Consider the following 6,000-nt stretch of genomic DNA (forward strand, 5'->3'; position numbering starts at 1 on the left):
ATGATGGTTGAGGTACATCAGGAAAGAAAGTACTGGTGTGTGACATACATCAGAAAAGGTAGTGCTGTGTTTCAAACATTTTTTAAATGGTCCCAAAATAACAGTAACAATTTATAGATCTCTTAGGGGCAGGAGCTGTCTTATTCTTATTTATGTTCCTACAGTGCTTAGCTCAACAGATAATAGATGCACTATATGCTTGTCGATCTTTGTTTTGAAAGCAAATTTCTTTCTTTATGACAGTACTTGCCTTTTGAGAGTAAAGAAAAATATTTCTTGTAAAAGCTCCTTCAGGAGTTTTTTTCCTACCAATACTAAAACTTTAGTGTCAAATCAAGACATGCACATCTGGGACCCCTGCCTACAGAAGGAATCCCCTTAGCTTCCACTGCCCCATCTCTCAGGATTTCCATTATGGCTGTCTTCTCTGCAGAGAAAACAGTCATTAATTTGATTGATACTTCAGGCAGTCTTCTGTCTCCGCAGATCTTGGAAGTGCACCATGCTGGCGCTGGCCCTTTTCTCTCCACCTTGAGGTGGCCACCCTCTGCTTCTTGGGTTTCCTTCCCAACAAGCGGGAAGTGAGAGTCTGTCTCTCATTTCCCCTCTTATTTTATTTTAATGTTTTCAGTGCTAATCACAGTAGGAGGTGGAGTGGGGGGGGGGGTGGTTGTCAAAACAGACATGGGAGGAGTGTCCAGGTTGAGAAATCTGAGAGCCTGACCATCATCCTATAGCTCCCTAATGGTGAGATCACACACACACACACACAAAGGCAGTTTGTGGTTGTCCTCTGTTTGCTACATTTCTTCCCTGTTTATATTCAGCCTTCCAGTAGTCCTTAAAAGTTTCATCCTTAGGGGCACTTGAGTAGCTCAGTCAGTTAAGCATCCAACTTTGGCTCAGGGTATGATCTCAAGGTTCGTGAGTTCAAGCTCCCCATTGGGCTCACTGCTGTCAACATGGAGCTCACTTCGAATCCTCTGTCTCCCTCTCTCTCTGCCCCTGCCCCACTATTTCTCTCTTTCAAAAGTAAACATTTAAAAAAAGTTTTGGGGTACAGGGCGCCTGGGTGGCTCAGTCAGTTGAGCGTCTGACTTTGGCTCAAGTCATGATCTCACAGTTCATGGGTTCGAGCCCCGCATCGGGCTCTGTGCTGACAGCTTAGAGCCTGGAGCCTGCTTCGAATTCTGTGTCTCCCTCTCTCTCTGCTCCTCCCCTGCTCAAGCTCTGTCTCTCTCTCTCCTTCAAAAATAAATAAAAACATTTTAAAAAATTGTAAAAAATGTTTTGGGGTACCTAGGTGGCTCAGTCAGTTAAGAGCCCAACTCTTGGTTTCGGTATAGGTCATGATCTCACGGTTGGTGAGTTTGAGCCCCATGTCAGGCTCTGTGCTGATGGTGTGGAACCTTCTTGGGATTCTCTCAAAATAAATAAACTTCAAAAATAAATAAATTTTAAAAGTTTCATCCTTAGACTTAGCCTACTACCTTGATGGGGCTCTCTGGGGTTCTGATTCTATCCTATTTCTTAAGCATGGTCTTTACATTTATTCTATTTCAAATGACTGACTTAAAATATCATGCAGAATAAAAGGTTGAACCCCATAGCACAGCAGTGGACATCTATGTCTGTATTCACATCCTTCAGCTTAGACTTTGGAGTGAGAAAACCTAGACTTGGGTCTTGGTTCTCCCACTGTGATGTCATAGGCAAGCCATTTAGCATTGCTTAAGCCCCAGTTTCTCATCTGTAAAATGGAGATAATACAGCCTCCCTCACCCTAATGAAGTACTTGGCCCAGGAGACCCTCAAAAAATGACAGATTGGAATTTTGGAGAAGGGTGTAGATTTTTGCAGCAAACAGATTTGACCTTAAATACATTCATTCCCTCAGTCAACAAATCTAAGTGCCTGCTCTGTGCCAGATGCTCTCCTAGGCAGAGGGAATACAGTGATGAGCAGAAGTGGATATGACCCCTTGCCTTCATGTAGGGGATAGTACAGTGAGAAGCTATAATAATCACGTAGTCATATAATTAATGATAGAAGAGGGAGACCAGATCTTGCCTGAATAGTCAGGAAGGGGTTCCCTGAGGTGGCTTTTGAACTGAGATTTGAAAGGCAGAGGGGAATAAGATCACTCTAGGTCAGTAGTTCTCACTCACAGGAGATTTTACTCACAGGGGACAGTTGGCAATGCCCAGAGATGTTTTTGGTTGTCAGAACTGATGGTGAGTGGGAGGATGTTACAATTACACATCCTACAATACACAGGACAGCCACCACCAAAGAAAATGATCTGGCCCAAAGTGTCAGTAGTGCCAAGGTTGAGAAAACCTGGACTGCATACATAAGAAAACCCACATGCAAAGGCCCTTCCATGAGAAAGCTAAAGTACTTGCTGAACAAAGTCCAAGGGGAAGGGGGAGGGGCACTTGCTGGAGCAGGTAAAAGTGACCAGGACCAGATGGTCCTTAACCATGGAACACTGCAAAGCAGGGTGGGGGGCGGGGGGCAACATGACCAGATGTCTATTTTGAAAAGATCACTTGGGCTGTCAGTGGAGACGAAATTGTAAGGAGGCAAACCAGTGGAAGAGACCACTCCATGTGGCCAGGGGAGGGATGAGGGGGCTTGCTGTAGCCAAGTGGCAGTGAAGTTGGAGACATGGGAACTGACCTAAGAAATGCTTAGGAATCAATTGGTGATGGGTAGGAGAGTGGGTGAGGGAATGCCTGTGTTCCCATATGGTTACACATAGAAGCCAACAGTCAGGACCTCAGACTGGTTGGAGTTTAGCTCTAGACAAGAGGAAATCAAGTCCATGTATGTAACAAGTTCCACATAGTGACAGATGTAGACACATTTGTACATTTGTATGCTTGGCCAAACCCCAGTTTGGGAATGAAAATCATCAGTAAGGCAAGCCAGAATCTTGACAGAGGCCCTGCCAAATATGGTGTCCAGCAGATGTTCGGGTCACTGGAGCCCCTTTCACTCTACAACACATTGGTCCCAATTTTGTGATTTGTATTTTGGGGCCCATCATGCATTCCCCCCACCTGACCAAGTAGCACTAAACTTACAGCTCTCCATATTCTTTATCCCCATCTGGTGAGCTTCCACCCCTAGATTTCCACACACATGTCTGTCTTTTTTGACTACTGTGCCTCCTCTCTTAAGGGCCTCTCTCTTTCAAACAGGGTCTAGCTTTTCAAAGCCCATCTCTCTTGACTCCCATCCTACTACACTCTGAATTGCTGTCACCCATCTTAGATTGTTTTTACTCTCATATTACTACTTTTTATTTGGAGGCCATGGTCAATTCACATGCAGCTGTAAGAAATAATATAGAGATCCCAATACTCTCTACACCCAGTTTCCTCCAATGGTGACATCTTGCATGACTATAGTACAATATCACAGGCAGGAAATTGGCATTGATACATCTACCAACCTTATTCAGATTTCACCAGTTTTGTATGCACTCATTTGCATATTTAGCTCTATGACACTTTATCATGTGTAGATTTGTGTGGTCACCACAGTCAGGATATAGAACAATCCCTCTACAAGGATCTCTTGTGCTACTCTCATGTTATTATTTGTCTCAAATATTTTCTTGAGCACCAACTGTGCCTGCTGCTAGGGATACCATCAAAAGTGAAAACAAGGGGGATCCCTGCCCCCGTGGAGCTTCAGTTTACGTTATGTCTGCCTTAAGCATGGTTCCCAGCCCCCTTTCCAGGGGACTTCTCTCAGCCCACAGGCCCCTTGGTCAGGCATTTGCATCTTCTACATTTGTAGCTGTCCAAGTTCAAAATTCTCCATCAGTTGGGGAATCTGTTTTTCCTGGAGGCAATGAAATATACAATCAAGATGAATTTTCTATTTCACAGGAACAGATATTGGTTCAGTTACCTCTGCCTTCTCCTTTGAGCCCCATATTTAGAGTGAAAGCTTCACCAGGCATCCACAGGAAGGGAAGAGTATATTGAGGCAGAAACTCCATTGAGGGGTCAGCCATATTGTACATGGATAAGGGGAGGCACCTACCATATTGACCCAAATAGAGGGATCCCAGAGTTGAGTAACCCTGGTTTTTTTAAAAAAATATTTATTTTTGAGAGAGAGAGACAGAGCATGAGCAGGGGAGGGGCAGAGAGAGAGAGAGACACAATCTGAAACAGGCTCCAGGCTCTGAGCTGTCAGCACAGAGTCTGAAGTGGGGCTCGAACTCACAAACTGCAAGATCATGACCTGAGCTGAAGTTAGACACTCAACAAACTGAGCCACCCAAGCATCCCTCAGATTTATATTTTTAGCACTACGTTCTGGCTCATTTAGCAAGTACTTTATTTTTTTTTTTAATTTTTTTTCAACGTTTTTTATTTATTTTTGGGGGGACAGAGAGAGACAGAGCATGAACGGGGGAGGGGCAGAGAGAGAGGGAGACACAGAACCGGAAGCAGGCTCCAGGCTCCGAGCCATCAGCCCAGAGCCTGACGCGGGGCTCGAACTCACGGACCGCGAGATCGTGACCTGGCTGAAGTCGGACGCTCAACCGACTGCGCCACCCAGGCGCCCCTTAGCAAGTACTTTAAATCGTTACACTGTTTATCAAAACTGCCTTGAGCATCCTGCATGTCTAATAATTTTATTTTTATTTTTTTTATTTTGAGAGAGAAAGAGAGAGCAGGGGAAGGGCAGAGAGGGAGACAGAGAATCCCAGGCAGGCTCCTTGCATCAGTGTGGGGCCCAATACCAGACTCAAACTCATGAACCGTTGAGATCATGACCTGAGCTGAAATCAAGAATCAGATGCTTAACCGACCAAGCCACCCAGGTGCCACATAATTTTATTTTTAAATATGTGGCATTTTTCAAGGACCAACTTGGTGATCCTTTTCTGCTTCCAACTTGGTGATAAGTGTTTGAGAAAACGTTTTTCCTTGTAGATTCAAATTGCACTTTCATCTATCTTTTAAAAACAGATTTGTCTCATCAGCTACATTCCTATAACATTAATTTTGATGGCTGGACTTGAGATTTATCTTGGAGAAAATCAAAACTACTCATTTCTAGAACTTTCTGATAAAGTAAATGGATGATAGCTTTTAGAGTTTTTGTCTAGGCATCTACAGACATCAGCAAACAAGGTGATAAAGTAGAAAGAACAGAGCCCACGAGTGTGAGATTGTCCTCGGGCCAACTTCAAGGCATAAGTCATTTTTTTTTTTTAAGCTTCAAGGATTCAGTTAGTTACCAACATTTCCAACCTGCCATTAGTTAGCATGAACCTGGAGTGAACCACTTAACTACTGCATGTCTCCGGTGCTTCTAATAAAAATCATGGTGGTGGTGGTTGCTACTTTGTCATTAATTTCTCCTCTACAAGATAAGAGGGTTGGGCTACGCCAGTGGACTTCAAACATCCCTAGACGCTTAACCCTTTTTTCTAAAAAAACTTAAATCTTAGACAGAGGTCCATTATAAAAAGTTATAAAAGTGAGGGGTGCCTGGGTGACTCAGTCCCTTAAACGCCTGACTCTTGATCTCAGCTCAGGTCATAATCTCACAGTTCAGGAGTTCGAGCCCCGTGTTGGGCTCTGTGCTGATGGTGCGAAGCCTGCTTGGGATTCTATCTCTCCTTCTCTCTGCCTCTCCCCTGCTTGTTCTCTCTCACTCTCTCAACAATAAATAAATAAACGTAAATAATTTTTTAAAAAGTTATAAAAGTGAGATGCTGTGAGTGCTGATATAAATGGTCATTAAAAAAATTGCTATGAAATGTAAGAATGTTTGAAATGCCAACACCTTTGTGGAAATAAAATGTTTTCAAGGCTTGTAGTCCTTCAAAATATTTTGAAATTAAAAAGTATCTTGGACTGAAAAAGGAAACTTCTCCTCTGCCACTCATCATGCCAAGATAGCACAGATTAGGCTAGCTGCAAAGTGAGCAGGAAACCACATTCCTCCCATGGACACACTGAAGTC

Source organism: Neofelis nebulosa, chromosome 1 (assembly GCF_028018385.1).
Source record: "Neofelis nebulosa isolate mNeoNeb1 chromosome 1, mNeoNeb1.pri, whole genome shotgun sequence".
NCBI lineage: Eukaryota > Metazoa > Chordata > Mammalia > Carnivora > Felidae > Neofelis > Neofelis nebulosa.